This window comes from Elephas maximus, chromosome 2 (genome assembly GCF_024166365.1).
Source record: "Elephas maximus indicus isolate mEleMax1 chromosome 2, mEleMax1 primary haplotype, whole genome shotgun sequence".
Taxonomy (NCBI): Eukaryota; Metazoa; Chordata; class Mammalia; order Proboscidea; family Elephantidae; genus Elephas; species Elephas maximus.
The window spans coordinates 114898982-114922648 of record NC_064820.1 but is presented as its reverse complement, the minus strand read 5'-3'; the positions used below and the strand labels follow the sequence as shown (position 1 = coordinate 114922648).

Below are 23667 nucleotides of genomic sequence, written 5' to 3'. Positions count from 1 at the left end.
ATATATATATATATATATATATATATATATATTTCTGTTCAAGGGTAGGTTCAGGTAATTTGGGTTCTTTTTAAGTTAAAGAAATAATTCAGGCTCTCAGAATTAAACAGAATTCTAATTGTCATGTAATGTCTATTGTGCAAAAATTATCTTTACTTTCTATCTTTGATACAAAGGGTCAGCAATGTTTTATGACTGTGCTATTTTTCTTGACTTGATCTTTTGCCTCTTCTTAAACCAAATCTACCTTAACAGGCAGGATTTTAGAAGAATTCCCATAGTTACTTCAAGCTATTTAAGCTGCCATCAGCTCCGTATTTAGCATTTTTAATAAACTTCCTAGGGCAAAGAATTAATTTCCCTGGACCCTCTTTATCCTTGATGTAGAAGTATAATGTTCAATTGAGGATGGATCATTGTTCGCCTGCTGTCTTCTCTGTGTGTTTATGAATAAATAGATACAAGTTCAGGGAAGAGAGAAGAGCCAGGGCAAAATAAAAGTATTCCCAGTCCTTAAAATTTGTTGCTAAATAAAAACAGCAACTAATACATATGAATGCAAATGAAATTACTTTTATCACATTAAGGAGAACACATTAAAGAAACATATGTCTACAGAGGCAGTTTATAGCCAAATAGTTTGTATTAAATTGCCTACATGCTTATTGATCCTTATCTAAAACTCATCTAAAAGCAAAACTTCCCCTGTCTTAGCAAAACTGTAGTTCACACAGTGACCCAGAAATTTTGGGCAATGGCATTGTCAGGAATACTTGGATCAGTAAATAAACTCTTAACAGTTTCTCAGAGTTTTAATAGGAAGTAAGTCAAAGAAAAGAAAAATCCATATATATGTATGTATATTCCACTGTTGTTGTTATTATTGTTGTTATTGCCAGCTGCCATTGAATCAAACCCTGACTCCCTGACCCATGGAGAATTCATGCACAGCAGGTTTGGACCTCATATTTCACAGGGTTTCGTTGGCTGGCTTTGGGAAGTAGATCAGCAGGCCTTTCTTCCTAGACTGTCTTAGTTTTGAAGCACCACTGACATCTGTTCAGGATCACAGCAACAGGCAAGCTCCACTGACAGATGGGTTACGGCTACACATGAGGTGGATTGGCCAGATTTGAACCTGAGTCTCCTTCATAGGGTAGAAGGCACTAAACCACCAAACCACCATTGCTCTCCCTCACTTTTATGGTGTATTGTTGTTGATGTTATAAGTGCCATTGAGTCAGTTCCAACTCGTAGTGACTATGTGTACAACAGAACAAAACACTGCCCAGTCCTGTACCATTCTCACAATCTTCGCTATGCTTGAGCTTATTGTTAAAGCCACTGAGTCAGTCTATTTCCTTGAAGGTCTTCCTCTTTTTCACTGACTCTACACTTTACCAACCATGACGTCCTTCTACAGGGATTGGTCCCGTCTGATAACGTGTCCAAAGTATATGAGATGGAATTAGCCTTCTTGCTTCCAAAAAGCATTCTGGCTGTATTTCTTCCAAGACAGATTTGTTTATTCTTCTGTCAGTCCATGGTCTATCCAATATTCTTCACCAACACCATAATTTAAAGGCATTAATTTTTCCTTGATCTTCTTTATTCAGTGTCCAGCTGTCACATGCATACGATGCAATTGAAAATACCATGGCTTGTGTCAAGCCCACCTTAGTCCTCAAAGTGACACCCTTTTTATTCAACACTTTAAAGAGGTCTTTTGAAGCAGATTTGTCCAACGTGATATGTCATCTGATTTCTTAACTGCTACTTCCATGGGCGTTGATTGTGGATCCAAGTAAAATGAAATCCTTGAAGATTTCAATGTTTTCTCCATTTATCCTGATATTGCTAATTAGTCCAGTTGTGAAGATTTTTGTTTTCTTTACGTTGAAATAATCCATAAAGAAGGCTGTAGTCTTTGATTTGCATCTGCACTTGCTTCCAGTTCTCTTCACTTCCAGCAAGCGAGGTTGTGTCATCTGCATATTGCATGTTGTTAGTGAGTCTTTCTTCAATCCTGATGTCCCACCCATTCTTATTCATATAGTCTAGCTTCTCAGATTATTTGATCAGCATACAGATTGAGTAGGTATGGTGAAAGGATACAACCCTGACACACACCCTTCATGACTTTAAAACATTCGGTATCCCCTTGTTTTGTTTAAAAGACTGCCTCTTGGTCTATGTACAGATTCCTCATAAGCACAATTAAATGTTCTGGAATTCCCATTCTTCCCAATGGTAGCCATAATTTGTTATGATCCACACAAATATCTTTTCATAGTCAATAAAAGACAGGAAAACATCTTTCTGGTATTCGCTGCGTTCAGCCAAGATCCATATGACATCAGCAATAATATCCCTCATTCCATGTCCTCTCTTGAATTCAGCTTGAACCTGACAGTTCTCTGTAGATATACTGCTGCAACTGCTCTTGAATGATCTTCAGTAAATTTTATTTAGGAGTAATATTAATGATATTGTTTGATAATTTCTACATTCTGTTGGATCACCTCTCTTTGGAATGGGTAAGAATATGGATCTCTTCTAGTCATTTGGCAAGAAAGCTATCTTCTAAGTTTGTTGATATAGATGAGTGAGCACCTCCAGGGCTGCACCTGTTTGTAGAAACATCTCAATTGGTATTCCCTCAATTGCTGGAACCTTGTTTTTCACCATTCCCTTCAGTGCAGCTTGGACATCTTCCCTCATTACTATTGGTTCTTGATCATATGCTACCTCCTGAAATGGTTGAATATTGACCAATTCTTTTTGGTAGTGTGACACTCTGTATTCCTTCCATCTTCTTCTGATGCTTTCTGAGTCATTCAGTATTTTTCTGCAGAATCCTTCAATGTTACAACTTGAAGCTTGAGTTCTTTCTTCAGTTCTTTCAGCTTGAGAAATGCCAAGCGTATTCTTCCCTTTTGGTTTTCTAACTCCAGATCTTTGCACATTTCATTATAATAGATTTCTTTTTCTTCTCAAGCAGACCTTCTAAATCTTCTGTTCAGCTCTTTTGTCTCATCGTTTCTTCCCTTTGCTTTGTTTCTTCTATGTTGAAAAGCAAGTTTCAGAGTCTCTTCTGACATTTTTTTTTTCTTTCATTCCTGTTTTTTTAATGACCTTTTGCTTTCTTCATCTATGATGTCTTTGATGGCATTCCACAACTCATCTGTTCTTTGGTCATTGTGTTCAGTGTGTCAAATCTATTCTTGAGATGGTCTCTACATTCAGGTGGGATATACTAACAGTTGTATTTTGGCTGTCATGGATGTGCTCTAATTCTTCAGCTTCAACTTGAACCTGCTTATAGCAATTGATGGTCTGTTCCATAGTCAACTCCTGGTGTTATTCTGACTGATGATATTGAGCTTCTCCATCTTCTCTTTTCACAGATGTAATTGATTTGATTCCTGTGCATTCCATCTAGCTAGGTCCATGTGTATAGTTGCTGTTCATGGTGTTGAAAAAGTATTTGATAGAATTTTACAAAACCAATGACTTCTTCATTGCAAATACTTTATATATATATATAAATATTCAAAATCCCTTGATTTCAAAATGTATTAAATTATTAGGTGTTAGATTCCCTGGTCTCAAGTTTGGACGCACATAAAAACCTATACAAATGACTGAGAAACTAGGTGAGGAAGCCACTTAAGAGTTTGAAAGATGTGTTGGCAAAGTACATACTGATTAAAGAGATTCTCTGTTAAATTCAAGCTTCTTCTAAGGAATTCTGATAAGATCTGATATAACGCATTTATGACAAATATATATTCTGGGTTAAAGCACAGAATATCTTGCCACATTTCTGTAAGTGAAACACAGCCAGAGTCATAGGCAAGGATTTTCTTAGTGATAAATAATTATAATTTTATCTCATATGCTATTATTCTGTTATTCCTTTCTATTGGTGATGACCATATAATTACTGTGTAAATGAAACATTTTTTATCTTAAAAGATGGCCCTTAATGGACAAGATGTTGTGATGATAGAGTTTAGATTATCCCAGGAAAGCCAGGATATATTTTGTAAACTATTTAATGTATTTCAGGTTTGTTGTTAGATTATTTGTTTTTCATCTGCTAAAATATAACCATCCCAAAATTATCATTTTTTCTATGATAGAGTGTATATACTAGCAAGATGAAAAGTATGAGACATTTTAAAATTAAATAAGCTTGAAAACTATCTTTTTAAAAATGAAAATAAAAAAAGAAATTTCTTGGTAAAGTATTATAATGAAATGTCCAAAGACCTGGAGTTAAAAAACCAAAAGGGAAGACCATGCTTACCATTTCTCAAGCTGAAAAAACTGAAAAAAAAAAATTCAAGCCTCAAGATGCAGTACTGAAGGAGTCTATGGACAAAATATTGAGTGACACAGGAAGCATCAAAAGAAGGTGGAAGGAATATACATAGTTGATGTACCAAAAAGAATTGGTCCATGTTCAGTCATTACAGGAGGTAGATTATAATCAAGAACTGATAGTATTGAAGAAAGAATTCCAAGCTGCACTGAAAGCATTGGTGAGAAACAAGGCTCCAGTAACTTATGGAATACCAGTTGAAGTGTTTCAACAAATGGATGCAGTACTGGAGGTGCTCACTCCTCCGTGCCAAGAAATTTGGAAAAGAGCTACCTGGCTAATTGACTGGAAGAGATCCATATTTGTGTTCATTGCTAAGAAAGGTGATCCAACAGAATGTGGAAATTATCAAACAATATCATTAATATCACACCTACGCAAAATTTTTGTTGAAGATCATTCAAAAGCAGTTGTAGCAGTATATCAACAGAAAACTGCCAGAAGTTCAAACCAGATTCAGAAGAGGACTCAGAACTAGGGATATCATTGCTGATGTCAGACGGATCTTGGCTGAGAGCAAAGAATACCAGAAAGATATTTACCTGTGTTTTATTGACTATGCAAAGGCATTTGACAGTGTGGATCACAACAAATTATGGATAACATTGCAAAAAGTGGGAATTCCAGAACATTCAACAATGCTTATGAGGAACCTGTACACAGACCAAGTGGCAGTCGTTTGAACAGAATAAGGGGATACTGCGTGCTATAAAATCAGAAAAAGTGTGTGTCAAGGTTGTATCTTTTCACCATATTTATTCAGTCTGCATAATGAGCAAATAATCCCAGCTGGCTTATATGAAGAAGAACACAGCATAAGCATTGGTGGAAGACTGATTAACAACCAGCAATATGCAGATGACACAACCTTGTTTGTTGAAAGAGGACTTGAAGTACTTACTGATAAAGATCAAAGACCACAGCCTTCAGTATGAATTATACCTCAACATAAAGAAAACAAAATCCTCACAACTGGACCAATGAGCAACTACATGATAAACACAGAAAATATTGAAGTCGCCAAGAATCTCATTTTACTTGGATTCACAATCAACACCCATGAAAGTAGCAGTCATGGAATCAAACAACATGTTGCATTGGACAAATCTGCTGTAGAAGACCTCTTTACAGTGTAAAAGAGTGTTTAACACTTTTTACAGAGTTAAAAAGTGTCACTTTGAGGGCTAAGGTGCACCTGACCCAACCCATGGTATTTTCTATTGCTTTCATATGTGTGTAAAAGCTGGACAATGAATAGGGAAGACTGACAAAGAATCGATGCCTTTGAATTATTGTTTTGATGATATTATTGAATATACCATGAACTACCAGAAGAACAACCAAATCTGTTTTGGAAGAGGTATAGCCAGAATGCTCCTTAGAAGCAAGGATGGCAAGACTTTGTCTCATGTACTTTGGACATGTTATCAGGAGGGACCAGTCCCTGGAGAATGACAGCATGCTTGGTAAACAGAGGGCCTGCTAAACACAGGAAGACCCTCAACGAGTTGTATTGACAACAGCAGCTGCAACGAGGGACTCAAGCTTAGCAATGATTGTGAAGATAATACAAGAGTTTGCAGTGTTTCCCTCTGTTGAAGCTAGGGTTCCTGTGAGTTAGAACTGACTCAAAGGCACCTAACAACAACAGCAATTGTTTTCAAAACAAATTGATATTGACCAAAACATCTAAAAAGAGATGTTTGGAAATATAACTAACATTAAGTTTTCTTTGTTGCTGAAAACAAGGTAAATATTTCACATGTTAAAATTCACATATCTGCAGATTTTCAAAAATTGGAAACCCATATCTGTACTCTCTGCAACTTTCCAAAAGAAGAGTTTCAATGGGTTACGAATCTATATACTTTTATATTTTAAAAATAGCAATCTTTAAGTTTAAAGAGTGATAAGAGTGATATGCTCTTCTCAAGAAAGTTTGAAATCTACTAGTCAATTTTAAAACAAAAATGAAATATTATCTATTCTTGGTAGATGGGCTTAAAAAATAACTATATTTTTTTAGTGCATAAGTCAATGAATAGCTCCCCCTGCATTGATCTACATAACTTAGTTAATTACATTTTTGAGAATTATTATAATAAAATATAAGATTAAAAGCCATAATATATTGTATTAAAAATGTAAAGCCCAGAATTTTTCAAATAATGAGATTTATTTACTCTATTACTTTCACTAAAAATCTATTATTTTTTTTAAGTGAGAGTTTAAAAAAAATTAAAATATGGTAATTAGGTTAGTGTTTTATTTCATCATAATATCATTCTTTTACATTTTTTTATTGCATTTTGTTTTGTTAAATATTTGGGAATGATAGATTAAAAACAGGATGTAGCAAAGTAATTTCCCTTTTGCAAACTATATTTGCAGTATTTTGTTTAATTCTGACAGCTGAAAAGTGACACAGAGATCTTGAAGGAGGTATGGAGCTGCCCCACAGTATTTCCAAGAGTGGCTGGTGGATTTGAACTGTTGACCTTTTGGTTAGCAGCTGAGCTCTTAACCACTGTGCCATCAGGGCTCTGTCAAAGAAAAATAAGTTATATAATTAAAGGTCTGGGAAAAAGCCCTATTAGAAAATTAAAGAACCTGGAGAAGAAAGAAGCAATAACTTAAATATAATTTCCAAACATCGTAAGAGATATTGATTGAAATTCACTAGGCATCTGCTCTTTCTCACTGAGACAAAAGTGAATAAGGTTTAATAATGATCATTTCCTTGTTTTAGCATTAAGAAAAAATTGGCAATGATGGTGTAAATCATGTCAGGGTTATATACTATGGGGTTGTTATCTCTAAAGATTTTTAGAAAACCATAAACTTAAAAACAATTCTGACTACAAGCAGGAAACTAACCAATCTTCTTTCGATTCTTCCAGCCTTATGCTTCCTAAGTGAAATTTTTCCTACTCACGACATCACTACCACAGTCCCCACCCCCTTGGCCTCATGGAAATTACTTTGGTAAGGGCCTCAAGACAGCTATGGCAGCTAGGTTTTAACCCAGATTGGAATGTCAGTTATCGAGTAGATCTGGATAACTTTCCCAACAGCACAAAATATTACACTGATTTAATTCATGACTAAATTTACATATTATCTTAGTTTTCCCAAACACTGGGATATTAGCAATAATCCATTTTTGTTTCAAAAAACGTTTTTTTTTTTTTTTTTAAAAACAGGAACTGAGGGTTAAAAAAAAAATACCGAAGTTGAAAGTAAGGAAACATGGCTATTTTCCTCCTATCCTTAAACATATTCTCCCACCTGAAAAAGGCATTTTTAAAAATTAAAATCACCTTTTGTACTACTTTGTTAAAATTGCCCTCACAACGTGATACTAACTTCCTGCAGTAATATTTTGAAAGTGTTCTGGTGCTGTGAAGAATATTTAAATATGTGATTATCGTTCATGATGTGTGTAGTTAATTGTTCTTACGTTAAATGTAAATGATTTTGAACAAAACAAGTGCATGAGTAATGCTCTGGCTGTGAGCAACAGATGTCATGTGGATTTCGATTTCTTAGTCATTTATAAATATTTCTTTTCAAGTTTAGAAATGCAATTAGTTAAGATTATAGACTAACAGCCATCCAAATTTAGGTTTAATAATGAAAAGCAATATAAATCACAGAAATGCATAACACCGTCTAGGAAATAAAATATTTCATTATATTCATGTTCTTTAAAAATATCTGCACATGATTGGTGAACAGGACTTGAAACACTGATGAAGAGCAAAGACCACAGCCTTCTGTATGGATTGTACCTCAACATAATGAGAACAAAAATTCTCACAACTGGATCAATTAGCAACATCATGATAAACAGATAAAAGATTGAAGATGTAGAAGATTTCATTTTACTTGGATCCACAGTCAGAGCTCATGGAAATAGCAGGCAAGAAATCAAAAGCATTGTGTTGAGTAAATGTGCTGCAAAAGACTTCTTTAAAATGTTGAAAAGGAAATATGTTACCTTGAAGATTAAGGTGAGCCTGACCAAGCCATGGTGTTTTCAATTGACTCATGAGTATGCAAAAACTGGACATTGAATAAGGAAGACTGAAGAATTGATGCCTGTGAGTTGTGAAGTCGGCAAAGAATACTGAATATACCATGGACTGCCAAAAAAATGAACAAATCTGTTTTGGAAGAAGTACAAACAGAATGCTCCTTAGAAGCAAGGATGGCGAGACTGTTTCTCACATACTTTGGACATGTTATCAGGAGTGATCAGTCCCTGGGGAAGGATATCATGCTTAGTAAGTACAGGGTCAGTGGAAAAGAGGAAGACCCTCGAAGAGATGGGTTGACACAGTGTCTACAACAATGGGCTCAAGCATAACAAGGATTGTGAGGATGGCACAGGACCAGGCAGTGTTTTGTTCTGTTGTGCTTGGGGTCGCTATGAGTCAGAACTGATTTGTTGGTACCTAACAACAACAACAACAATACTTTCTTTAGTATAGTGAGCATTTTTTGTTACTTGGCAGGCATCCTTTTCTTTTTACAGCAGAACCTGTCTCCCTGGTGATCAACTACTCACCTAGTCTCTGCCCATATAGTTTAAGTGGGATGACTGCAGTTCTGAAACCAAGAGGTAGTCCTGTGGTACAGATTCAGCCACCAAGAACATCACATTCCTCACTCACAGAGATTTGGCTAAGGGATGGTAATATGATTCAGTCAGAGTCAATGAATGCTAATTCCTGGAACTTTTGCTTGAGTGCAGTGGAGTTGCAGACATAAGGAGGAAAGCTTGGAACTCAAAGAGTCACCAAGAGGAGTCACCCTTCTTAGGGGAGAAGTCCAAACAGAAGGAAACAGATTAGTGAGGTAGAGAAAAATTAATATTGATGAAGCAATTTGAGCTGCTGGATCCAATCATGGATGATAACTCTCTCCCTGACCTGTTGATGAGAGCCAATAATCTGAGATAAAACAAATGGAGTTTATTTTCTTTATCATTTACAACCAAAATAATCATAACTAATTCACTCTCTATATCACCTGGAGTTTGATTTCCCCCATCATGGGCCTGTGTTCATATTGTGCAAAGATGATCACAAACCTATTCTTGTGAAGCATTCATTCCACAAGGACTCTTCTTTATCTCCAGGAAGAAACAAGCAAGAAGTTTGTTTGATAGTTGCATTGGGATTTTCTAGACCAGAGGGAAACTCTAAATTTTATAAAAGAGCTTACAGCCAGGATAAAACATTTTCCAAGATGTTTAATAGCTACTGACAGCTAGGAATTATCTTTTTATAAGCATACTTTTTTTTTAGTAGGATTCCCCTATAAGTATTTTTTTTCCCATCCAATAAAAGTCTCAGTAGTATTTTTATTTATTTATTTATTATTTTTTAACTCACAGGCTAACTCATGAAGCTAAGAATGTCTGTCTAAGCACATATACGAAAGAAAAAGCCTAGTGTTTTGGAGTGATGTCAGCTAGCATAAACTGAATATGTGAACACTAACACATTTATGCTCTGAATTCTTATGTCCAGTACTGTTTTTCCTGTAGAGAAAAGAGGAGTAGAGATGGACAAGGAAAACAGTAAGAAGAATGAGCTATAGTCTAGAAAATGTAAATTTAAAATATTTAATGGAGTGAATAGACGTTGGAAAGACAAAATGATAACTGACTTTAAGTCAAGGAAAATGAGTATTTTGCATGTCAGTAGAGAGTAATAACATGAATTACTTTTATATTAGTAAAAGTGAGAAAGAAGAACTCATTGACTGTGAGAGAAGCAACACACACACTGAGTGGATAAGACATGTGTAGAATCTCTTCTGTTCCTGGAGATCATTAGAAACGGAAGGCTGAAGGTTGGATCTAATTTGTTTAGAAGCTATTCTAGAGCAAGAAGAAAGCAAGACAGAGTTGATGTTCCTTCATGACTCTGACCATGTTTTAATTTTCTGATTCTATAATTTTCAGGCTTGGGATGAAAAACAACTCCGCTATGATGAGTACCAAGACTGAGATTATAACTTCATTCCTTTGAAGTACAATAGTGTAATTGCACTTATTAACTTCAAGTAATAATTGACTTTATAAAAACGCTAAAAAAAAAAAAATTAATGACCTGTACCTACAAATGTACATTGTGCCATCATACCAGGGAGTCTCTGGTTCTATGAAAATTGTGTGTTGAAAAAAACAATACCAATCTTCAGTAGATCAATGATTTCTAAAGATGAGGAGGGATGTGTCATTGCCAAGCTTGGCTGCACATTGGAATCAAGGAGGAAGCTTTAAAATATACTGATACCTAGTTCCCTCTTCAGAGATTCTGATATAATTTGTCTGGAATGAAGACTGATCATTGGGTTTACAAAGAAAAAATTTCCTCTGATAGTTCTAATGTGCAACCAAGGTTGAAAATCACTCTTTCAAAAATGCGAGACTGGGGCAGCCTTCCAGGAATTGGAGGCATTTCTACAATGGTCCTGTAGTTAATTGGCATTTTCAAATTAGAGATTGAATGGTGCCAACATGCATCTTCTTTTAAAGACAATAGCTCTCTCATGAGGGAAATAAGCTTTTATGGAAAATTTATCTACACTTATAGTGTTTACATAGAAAAAAAGAGAACATGCAACTGTTGTGAATTATGGGACTCCTTGTTTTTTTTTTTTTGTACTTTAGTAATTCAGTGTACCAGAATTATTTTAAATAATAATTAAAAATAACTGTATTTTAAATACTCTCTACAACTTTAAATACACTTCAAATTCTTAGAAAATTACTATAATTGGAAAAATTATTAGATATGTTAAGTTAAAGATACTTGCAAAGTTTTAGAAAGAAACTTCGTTGTAAATTGGAATATTTTTTGAGATATGAGCTAATTTTTAGATTTGTCTATGACAATGGGGATTATTCCATAGATTATTTATCAATTGTATTTGATGGATCTGCAAGTTGTTTACAGTTTGAAGCTATTAAGGTTTTTATGAAGTATACTTGCCTATCTACTGGGTATTTAGGAGTAAAATTGATTGGTCAGAACAAATGGGTGTATTCAACTTTAGTACATAATGCCAAATAGTTTTCCAAAGTTCTACCAGTTTATACTTTTCCCCACAGTTCTCATTCCTTCACAGGTTTGCAAAATACAGTATTTTAATTACAATGATTTAAATCACTCCAGAAACTTTATAATTACTAATAACATTGTGCAAACTTACAAGTGGTTATTGGTCACTCAAATACTCTCCTCTGTGAAGTGACTTTTAAAGTCTCCTGTCCATTTTATATTTGCTTACTTGAATTTTTCTTACTGATTCATAGACGTCTTTCACAACAGATTTAGGATATTTGGGGACATATAATTTTCCAAAAATAAACCAAACTTTAAATTTTTGCTTCATATGCTGAGGCTATACAATAAGTTACACACAAAGTTACTATTGTCTCATGTTTCAAGTAATTTATCACTTTGAAGTGTTTCTAACTTTACTACTGTTTTTAGCTTAAGTCTACTTTTTTAGCATAGATACATCCGGCCTTCAAGGTTTCTTTTGCTCATCTATGGCCAGGACTTTGAACCAAAATGAACCGGTTTGCATTTCTAACAAGTTCCCAGGAAGTTATACATAGATATCACCCTAGGTTCTTGTTAAAATGTAGATTGTGATTCAGTATATCTGGGGTGGAAATGCAAATTCACAGCAGGGAATTTGAACTGGAACAAACCATTTCGTAGCCCTGACTATGGGATGGTATATTTCTCTTCTATCTTCTGATTTTTAACTCTTCTGCATTGTTATACTTTATCTCTGTCCCTTAAAAGCAAGTATAATTTGACTGTGCATTTGTTTGTTTCCAACATCACAGTCTTTGTCTTTTCTGATTGGAATATCTAATCAATTTACACCTAACCTAATTAGTGGTATATTTAATTTTAAATTTATTATCTTACTATTTACTTTCTGCTTGTTATGCCTGTTTTTCATTTGTTTTTGTTACTTGGCTTCTTTTAGATTGATTATAATTTAAAAAGTAATTTCCTGTTCTATTTGATTCATGGAGTCCTTAAAACCAAAAACAAAAAAACCTGTTGCCATCTAGTTGATTCTGACTCATAACAACCCTATAAGACAGATGAGAACTGCCCCACAGGGTTTCCAAGGAACAACCGGTGGATTCAAACTGCCAATCTTTTGGAGAGTAACCAAGCTCTTTAACCACTGCACCACCAGGGTTCCCATGGAGTGCCTAAGTGGCACAAAAGGTTAAGTGCTCGACTACTAGCCAAAAGGCTGGCAGTTTGAACTCACTCAGAGACACTTAGGAAGACAAACCTGGCAATTTGCTTCCAAAAGGTCACAGCCTTGAAAACCCTATGGAACAGTTAGTTTTATTCTGCACACATGGGGTCACCATGAGTCAGAATTGACTCAATGCAACTAATAACAGTAACATCTGCTTTTCAATTATGGAATCTAAAGACTATATCATGCAGCCTTGACATAACAAAGTCTAAGTAAAATAGAAAACAATAATTCCCGTTTTTACATGTACCTATTCCTAACTTATATGCCAGATGATGGTGTATTTTACTTTTACAGTTTTTAATTTAATATGAGAGTTAATGCTTTATGCGTGTAATAATATTCGTTTAGATATAACCACATATGTATCCTTTCATACATGTTTAAATTTCATTTTTGCATATATTTCTACAGCTTAAAAAACAGCCGTTTTTATTCTACAGGACACGAAACTTCATACTTTTGTTTGCATGAAATAATTTTTCACCTTTTTTTGGAAGTTATTCCAGTTATTTATAAAATTCAACACATACAATATACTAGTGAATTGTTTTCTGACTTCTGTTGTTTTGTTTTAAAATTTTGAGTGTTCAATCATTTTAATGTATTGAATTTCAAAATATTTAGATGAATTTTTTATAGAATTTTGGCCTACTTGCCCATGTTATTTCATTTGTTATTATTATTTTGTTCAATGCTTTGGTATGTCTTTTTGAACACATATTAAATTCTTTATGTATATGGGTATATTTCTTAATTTTTTTTACTCTTTCATTGGTTTGGTCTTAATTTGTTTTATGTAATGTGCCTTATAATAAATTTAAATGTTTTAAATTTAGTCCTACTTCAATAGTATGTTTTTAAAGGTATTTCCCAGATTATTTTGCATGGTTTCTTTATCGTGTGAATTTTGTAATTTTTGCCCGTTTAAGATGTCTGGTGGGTGTTTTACTGGGAAAAAATAATTTTAAGAGGTTTGTTGTATTTGCTAACATTTAAAATTTAATTTTCATTTCTTAAAAAAGATATATAATAACACAATAAAATTTTTTATATATATATAATTTGTATAACGTTTATATAATAACATGGAAACCCTGGTGGCGTAGTGGTTAAGTGCTAAGGCTACTAACCAAGAGGTCTGCAGTTCGAATCTGCCAGGCGCTCCTTGGAAACTCTATGGGGCAGGTCTACTCTGTCCTATGGGGTCGCTATGAGTCGGAATCGACTGGACAGCAGTGGGTGGTTTTATATAATAATATATGTATAATTTTTAAATAATCCATCTTATTAATTTCCAAGCTTTTTTCTTTTCTTAGGGAAATCTATATTAAATTTCTAGGGCTGCCATAACTACCACAATCTTGGTGACTTAAACAACAGAAATGCAATCTCTCACTATTCTGAAGGCCAAAAGTTCAAAATCAAGATGCTGGCAGGGCCACGTTCCCTCCAAAGCCTCTGAGGAAGGATCTTTCCTTGCCTCTTCCTGCTTCTGTTGCATGCCTTTGTGGCAGCATAACTCCAATCTCTGCCTTCCTCTTCACATGGTGTTCTCCTGTGTGTAATTCTATATGTCCTCTCCTCTTCTTTATCAGATATCACTCATTGGATTCAGGGCCCATCCTAATTACCTGATAATTTTATCTTGAGATCCTTAACTACAGTCATGCCTCAAAGAACATCTGTTCAAACAACGTCTGACCACATATACATCCATGGTCCCATAAAGTTATACAGCAAAGGGAGAAGGAGGAGCCTGTGGCATGCGTCACATAGTGTCCATGATATGATCTGTGAAATAGGACATTATGTGCTTTGGACTTTGTGAGAACACCATGTTATATATGTTCATGCTCTCATTCTTGCTCTGGCCTCCTTCGGGCCTCTTCCCTCTTGGCTCCCTGCTCTCTCAGGCTCCAGCCAGCCAGCCATCCCCTCCCTGCACTCCCCTCTCTCTTCCCTCCCTGTGAGCCTTTCTCCTTCCCTCACTCTTGCAGGGCACAGGACTGCAGGCTCCTCCTTCTCCAGAGCTGTATAACCTTATGTGGACCACAGACATATAAGTGGTGGACTGTTGCCTGAGATGTTATGCAGCATGTGATTGCATGGTGTTCCTACAATGTCCAAATCACATAATGTCCTATTTCACAGAAAATATCATGCATATTAAGCAACACATGATTGTAATTATATCCATAAAAAACTCTATTCCAAATAATGTCCCATTTGGAGATTCCCGGTGGATATACATTTGGGGGAGGCATTATTCAACTACTACAGTATCCATCTGGAAACTTGATTTTTTCCACCAATCTTTCCTGAAGGCCCACACTTTTCAGTACTTCTGGAAAATTTCTTCCCCACCATATGTGTAAGCTGTAATATATTCTGCATCTCATATTTTCATTTTGTTCTTATTTTTATTGCTGTTGTTGTTATCATTGTTTGGTTGGTGATTGTTTTGTGGAGAATACTATTCATTATTTCTTGAGAAAAGAAGTGCATCAGAGTAATTTTTAATAAAACATTTCAAGTCTGAAAAACATGTTCTACTTTTACCCTTGATGGACAGTCTTCTCACTCCTCCATGTGCAAATTTTTCTTTTGGTGCCATTCTCAGTATATTACTCTTTCTTTAGTCGTGCTTAGTATCACCAAGGCCATGTATTCTGCTCAGGAGAGCAAGTGCCTAGTGTTCCGCTGAAGTGGGAAGTGTGCCTGTTCTGTGGGTGTAGAGACAGGATGTTACAACCTTCAATTCTCCTCTTTCATATCTACTACCAGCTTTGGATTTATTTATTTATTCATTATTTCCGTTATATTTTTACTTATCTTCAATGTTGTTTATTTTTTCTTTTACCTTTTATAAATACTTGTTTTGCTTTCCTTCAGCTTATTTTATTTTAACATCTGCCTTGAACGTTTAACCTATTTACATTTATTTTTACTAATACATTAATAAATATTCCTCATTTATTTTAAGGCTTTGAATATTCTTCACATCATTCACTGCTTAACTGTATGCCATAGATTCTACTATATAATCTTCATAATCTTCTGCAATTGCTATTTTATTTGTCTCTTATATGTCAGTCATGGTTTGTTGTTGTTGTTGTTAGTTGCCATCAAGTTAGCTCTGGCTCCTGGTAACCTCCATGTACGTAGAGTAGAAATGCTCCATAGAATTTTCAAGGCTGTGACCTTTTGGAAGCAGATCTCCAGGCCTATCCTCCTAAGTGCCACCCACCTTTGGGCCAGTAGTTAGCTGCTTAACCATTTGCATCACCCAGGGACTCCTAGTCATGGTTTAAGCAAATAAAAATCATCTTTTACAATTGTATCTTCAGCCAATTTTTCTTATTACTGTATGTATTTATTATGGATTTTGAAGATATTTTGTTGGTAGTGGTCCCTTACATTCATGATTGTTAGATTGAAAATTCATTGAGGGCAATGATCGATATATATGTATATATATAAAAACCCTAGTGGTGCAGTGGTTAAGTTGTATGGCTGCTAACCAAAAGGTCGGCAGTTTGAATGTACCAGGTGCTCCTTGGAAGCTCTATGGGCTAGTTCTACTCTGTCCTATAGGGTCACTATGAGTCAGAATGGACTCGATGGCAAGGGGGTTGGTATATATATATATATATAATTAATTACTTTTTATCTTGAATTTATCCTGCCTAACATTAAAAAAAAAAAATTTTTTTTTTTAACATTAATATTCTAATCATGAAGGGAATGGAATGTTTTCTTTCTTTTGTTTGTATTTGTAATAAAAGCACAGATTCTTGATACAGGTCGCATTACTTGTATATACCTTTGCATGGGTAAGGCAGGAAATAATGTGCTGTCGATTATTAATAGAAGTGGAAAGAATCTCAATTGTCACTTCGGATGGCGTTTTCTGTATTATACAGTCATGTTTTTTACTAAGCAAAGTCCATGTGTTCCAGAGACTGTGGGAGTGAGATAAAGTAAGTAAATTTTATTTCACTCTCTGTTGTGGCTATATGTTCAGAGTTACCTACGTGAGACTAATCCTTTAATCTATTTTTTGAAACACCCCATCCAAGTTTCAATCAATAATTACTGTTTAGTTTTGAAATATGGTCTTCTCACAACTTTTATTTACAGTGTTTGACTTGTTTCTGTGTGTGTGTGTTGTCTTTTAGGCATTCTAGGGCAATACAGCTCTCTGCTGTCAGCCCAAAAGCACCATTAGTTCTTAGATGACCTTTTACTTCTCCTTATAAGAATCAACGTTCTGGTGTTTTACTACTTGTGAACTTTTACGCATTATTGTATATTTATAGTTAAAAAATATATGACAAGAAAGGTCCCTCAAAGGACTAGAAAAGAAAAATTGAAAGCTTTAAGGCATCAGAGTGAAATGCATATTTCATGTCACAGTGGTAAGTGCTGCATTATATTAACAATTTAGCTATAGGATCAGTGACTTTTCTGTCCTTTATTGAATTTCTAATATCATAAGAAAGTTACTAATGTGATAAAAGTCTTAAAGTATTACTGACTTTCTATCATGCTCTTGAAGTGAATTTTTATAGCATTAGCAAAAACAGAGCTTCAGAATACCATATAAACTGACCAAAATGATGATAAAAAAAGCTTTAAAAATCAATAATACAGTTTATTCAGCTGATCTATTTGAAACATCTCATTTTTCATTTTCAGATTTTTCTCTTTTAGTGGCTCCTGCTCACTGGGTTTCCATTGGTAGAATAGCAGTTACAAAATCCTACCTTCCTCTGAAACATCATCTAGTTATCAATAGATTGACTTCCTAAAATGGATGCTGAAAATTGTTGGTGGTATCATTTATAGAAGAGAATGTTAACAAAGTATTCATAACACAATGTTACTGCCTGCTTTACAGAAACAACAAAACTCTAGCAAAAATCAAGTACAGTGAGTGAATCTTTCATATGTATTCAGCTGTCTTTCTATATTTCTTGTTTAGTCTTTTCCATCTGGAGTATTTTCACTTGTTATTGATAGAACTGTCCTGTATTGGACAAGTTATTTTATTTTTCTGTAAACATATTGAATATGAAAAATAAAAACATTTAGAAAAATATTTACTTCTATACCAGCCTAGAAATGCAGATAATTGTTATTCTTTACCTCCCATTCAATTTTACTAATGTTAGCTCATTAGAGTTATCTATAAATGAAATGAAATATAAATTGACCACAAAAACATACCTTAATAACACATTCAAAATCAGATTCATTTTCAGTAGATTGATATTTCCCTAGTAACAATTCTGTGTTATTTGAAGAAAAGGAAATTTTTTTAATTTACTTGGCTCATCAAGGATTTTTATACTATCTTGTAAAATAGCTAATTTGGGCTACTTCCTGATTAGTGCCACTTGTCCAAACTTTTTTTCTTGTATATTCCGTAGATAATTACATGACAAAAATAAATTGGAAGATAAGATTAGAAAGGTTGAAGCATTAGAATATTTGGTCCCATGCATTTGGAAAGGTCCATAAAACTTATTCATGTTACCATATTCTGGTCCTATATTATTCCACAAAAGAGAAATTGGCAATGTTAGTGCAAAGACTAAAATTAACTATTTTGCTTTAATCCTTTGGATATTTCATATTTCTTTCTCACTAGGTATACATCATCATATTGACTTGTAATTAAAAAAATAAATATTTAATAAGTATATTTGTGTTCCTTGTATATTTGTTTTGTATATTGTATATCTTTGAATTTAAAAATTATGTTTGAATTTATAACTAATGCTTTTATAATGCTTTTATAGTACCCCACAATTTAAAAATATTTAACACTTAGTATGTTATTAACATAATGAAAGCAGTAAAGAATGCCATCATTTGCATTATCATAAACCTTAAATGAAAGACTTACATATTCATTCCACTGCTACCATTTCTGTGTTCATTTAAACCTTCTTCATATAGTCATCGCAATGTGCTTTCCACCTCAGCACTAGGTACATTTATGTCCTTTACTGGAGTATAAGCCATATGTGGGCAAGTTCGGTTTAGACTATGCACTTAGATTATAACTGTTGAGTTATAATCTAAGTGCAGGAAATATAGAACTGATTTAAAACAGAAATGAAAAGCAGGTTGAACTAACTAAATTTTTTTTTCACTAACATCACCATTTCATACGGAAAATTGATGTATTACCAAGTTTAGTTTTTCATAGTTTAATCTTTAGGTTTTATTTTATTTGGGCAGATAAAATTGTAGTGTTATATAGCTATCCCATTAAAAATATGAAGTTCCAAATAAAAAACATGTTGATGACCTCCAGAAAAAAAAAATAAAACATCATCTTGAATACCTTGATTAAGTTGGGTTTATTGTCCATTTCTGCAAGAAAAAATGTATATACATCATGAGGAACTGTGTGGTGCCTCAGCAAGATGGTGTTAGAAAAAGCATATTACAGGATTCGCGCTTCTTTTAGGTGATTTTGGGAAGGATTTAAGCAAGTGGGACTTTGCTCCAGTTATATGTCAAAAAGCTGTGAGTGGGTGTCTATTAAATCTTATCTACAGGTAGGACAGACTAGACTAAGACTAAAGTTGTAATTTGTAAAAAAAAAAAAAAAAAGGAAAAAGAGGCAGTTTTTATTCATACTGGTGAGGAAGAAAAGATGCTATTTGTGGGTTGGATAATTTTCGTGTTATGTCTGTGTTCATATATGATTACACAGTGATCTTATTTTTGTCTTGATCCATTGTGATCACAGAGTCACCTTGTCTGATGTTGATGTTTTATAAAGTTGTTTATGTTCAACAAGAGGATACATAGGCCTAGCTGGACGTCAGGCCAACTCATACTAACACCAAAGCCTCACTGACATTACCAGACCAGTTCCTGAATGTCAGAGGTCATATTTCTCTTTCTCAATAATTAATGTATCATTTTTTAAATGTATTTACTAGTACAAAAAAATCTACTTATTCTGGATTTTGAAACATTAAGAAAAATATTAAGGAGACTTCCTTACACAGATTTTGGAATATTTTTTTCCCAAAATGACGTATAACACTGGATGTTTTTTCAAGTTAACATATAATGCCCTTGTTACCAACTAAGTGAATCAATAGAAGTAGAGAATCAAGTAAAAGGAATTATTTTGGGTGAGTTTAGTCACCATATATGTAAAACTGATTGATATTGTTTTCCATTTGTTAATATTTTGTCATTGTTTCTTAAAAAAAAAAAAAAAGTAACGTATGTAACAGCTTACCATGTCTAGGGTGAACCTGATTTACAGTCTTCAGTACTTTCTCATTAGCATATGCTGAAGTTTTATGATGGCTCAATAGTTATTTTAGATGTTCTTCTAATTGAATCTTCAGAGTACTTAGTCTATGTTCTCTAGAGGACCAAAACCAGTGAAGCACATGTAGATATATACAGAGAGAGACTTACTTCAAGGAAAATGTTTCAGGCAATTGTAAGGAAATGGCTTACACAACAGTTGGGGCTGGAAAGTCCCAAACCTGTGGATCAGGCACCAGACTGAAGGATTCTGGCAGGCTGAAAGCTCCTACTAGTTCACATAGTTTTCCAGGGCTGACAATCCCAAAATCTGCAGGCCAGGCAGTAGGCTGAATGCTTCTCGTATTCCAAGAACTGGAGGTCAAGTGGCCAGAAAATGTTCAGGATCAAAAGAGAGTGAGTTTTGCCTGAACATCCTTTTATATCATGGATTCAGGCCATACCCCCAAGGAAACTTCTCTTCCAACAGATTGGCTGCTCACATAAGAGCACAAAATGGGAGGTGATTATATAGTATCTGCCAAACCACTGAGAATCATAGCATATCCAAGTTGAAATATAACATTAGCCATCACACAGAGAGAATCAGCTTTGAACTTCATCAATGGGTAGATCAATCTTTATCATTCTAAGAAAAATTACATTGTAGATATAGAGAATTCATTGAAGGCTTGTCATTGTCAATGTAAATCTTATTAGTTCTGTTAATTCCAAGTGCATGTTTGACAGACCAAGTTCAGAACAAGTAAAGTAGTCCCTGTGGAGGTTTGACACCCTCTACGAGATTATTTCATCACTGCAGACTTGCTTTGAAAAAAACAGATTAAAATTTCATGAATGTACACTCTTCCTGGAGCTCTTGGTGAAGCACTTTTAACTAATTTAAGAAAAATGCTCTTTCTACGGGCCTGAGGAATAAAGTCTCAGAAACTGATAAGAGGCTCTGCCTAAAGGCAGAAAAAAAGGCTGAGTCTTAGTGAGGTTATCATTTCCACAAGTTAGCTTTACAGCTGTGTTGAAGAGCCAATAATAATTTTATTTGCTTGGTAAATCTAGAAATAAACCTGAACTATTGTGCAGGGTAGAGAGCAAATATTATCACACAGACCAGGTGTCTTAAAGTGTGTGGCTCAATCTCAGCAGGCATGGAGTCTTCTCAGTTGTTTTTCTCAACATCCTGCCTTTCCTCCATGATATGCCAAGTAAGACTGAAAAAGTGTCCGGACAGAAGAGAGAGCTGAGGGCCGATATCGAATGGAAAATATTAATTGGATATTTTCTATGTGAGGGCACTGCTACAATTGCTTACTATATTCTGGTCACAGAAGAAGCCATGTGTCTAGGAACATGATGATATAGCCCCCATTACTGGTCAATTAAGAGATAACAACAGTATGGCAGTAATTTGCCTCTCCATCTGCAGCAATCTGTCATGAAGTCTAAAAGCCACTTATCCTAGGAAGACAACCCTAAAATAACCTAGAGAATTAAGAATAAAATATAATCAGCAAAGGATGATTTCAAACAAGGGTTGTGCAGCAAAAAAATCAATCTGACGTTACTGCACATTGTTTTTATGTTCTAAATATTATTTCTATTTAATGTGAAGAGTGAGGATAAATCTCTTTTCACAAACAATAGAACATTTGAAATAATTTCAGAAAAGTTTCAGGTTGAGGCTAACTTAAACAGTCTCATTTCCCCAGGCTTGTTTCAAACAAACTGAGGCACATATTTACAATATTATTTAACCATATCTCTTTATGATATATAACCTCAAATAATCTCTAGAGGAAATGATTTGGTGTAATTTTGCTCATATTAATGAATCGCTGAGGATACCTGGTATGAACGGTTAAGCACTTGGCTATTCACTGAATGGTGGGCATTTAGAACCTATCCAGCGACTGCTCAGAAGAAAAGACCTGGAGATCTGCTCCCTTAAAGATTACAACCTAGGAAACCCTAATGGGTAGTTTTACTTTGTCATATAGGATTTCTAAGAGTCAGACTCAACTGAATGGCACACAAAAAACAGCAACAGTGAATTTATAAGGCTAATTTCTTACAGGTTTGATGACAAAGGAATCAGCTAATTTACATATACCGATCTTTTAAAGCATTTTGGAGGGTACTATGATTATTTCCATTTAGAGATGAAGAAACTGAGACTAACAATGGATAAATTAAATCCCAAGGAACACACATCTAGGTTTTGAACATAATCCATGTTTGTAAGTTCTTTACAATTCAGTACTAACAGTATCAAAAATGTAGTTACCTAGTTAACACAGAGTAATATCATGAATCAGGAGAAACTCATCAAACTGCAGGCACAAGAGCACATTGGTAGAAAAAACTTATTACAGAAAGAAGGTGGTTCATAGAACAGCCACAGCAGATGATAAAAACCTTCAGTTCGCCTTAAGGAAATTATAGGTAAATGATATCTCTGGTAATGAAAGGGTGAATATGTTTACAAGCCAAGGAACAGTGATACACTTTAACAATTTTAAACTCCAAGCATCTCTGGCAGTGAACACTTCCTCCATTACCCTCCATGCTGAGACAAAACAGCTGACAGAAATTCTACTCAGCATCTTAAACCAGTGTGGCACAGGACACAGTCTGACTAAGAAGACTGGTTGAAGCTTTTCCCAAGCAATCCGTGGATGGAAAAGCATCCCTTGCAGCTGGAGACGCTGATGAGGATGAAATTCCAGACCTTGTGGAGAATGTTGGTGAGGCTTCCAAGAATGAAGAATACTGAATGGAGTCGACCTCTGAAGAAGCTAAAACTTGAAGACCTTACTTGGAGCTGCTATTTTATGACTGCTCTTCAAAATTGTTTTGTTGACATATCTGATAAAATCTAGATCTCTAATATTTTTAGCCCAGGCCTTTTGGACTTCGCAGTTCTTTTCAGTTTTTGCTTACACATAATTCATTCTTTGTAGCCAGTTAAGCTGAAGAAGCCCAGGAATAAAATTTAAAACAAAGGTTAATAAAGTATTTACCCTTTCATTGTCTCTCAGGCATATATGTCCCAATTACATTTTCCTCCCTTAGAAGTCATGGTGGATACTGGCACAACTGCCTAAAAAACAAAGAAGTTGGCCTGCACCACATTTGAGTGTTGAGAACCATTCCTATGAGGGGATGCTTTCCAGAGGAATGATTGTGTGAAATTTTGCATCCTTTGGTTCCTGTACAGTGTCATAACACTTGAAATTATGTTTATTATTACCTTGGTGTTATTGGGAAAGCAGTTACCAACACTCAGAAATATTCAAGTAAATTAGTTATTTCTGGGGTGAAAACCGTTTATGGTGCACTTCCTGGGCCATAGGACTGATATGTCCTACATGCATGATGTGCTTCATGACAGGGTACCAATATAAAAATAGCCCACTCTAAATCAAATGGACAACAGTTATGTGCAGCAAGTGCCATGTTTATTTAGCATTTGGTGTGTATTTTTGTATATGTTTGGAAAGTTGAGTAGTTTATGGCTCAAGTGTAACCAGGAAAAGGAAGTGTGATCCACTTCCTGAGACATGGGACCAATATGTCCCATGCGTGTGATGTGCTTCATGAAACATGGGACCTATATGGACTACTTGCAATTGGTGCCCCATTTTTTGAAATAATGAAAAACT

General features: G+C 34.7%; 1 pseudogene; it reads left to right on the top strand.

Annotated features, from left to right (window-relative positions):
• The first annotated feature begins 22311 nt into the window (after positions 1 to 22311).
• LOC126066762 (transcription factor BTF3-like) lies at positions 22312 to 22778 on the top strand (annotated as a pseudogene).
• Positions 22779 to 23667: the final 889 nt, after the last annotated feature.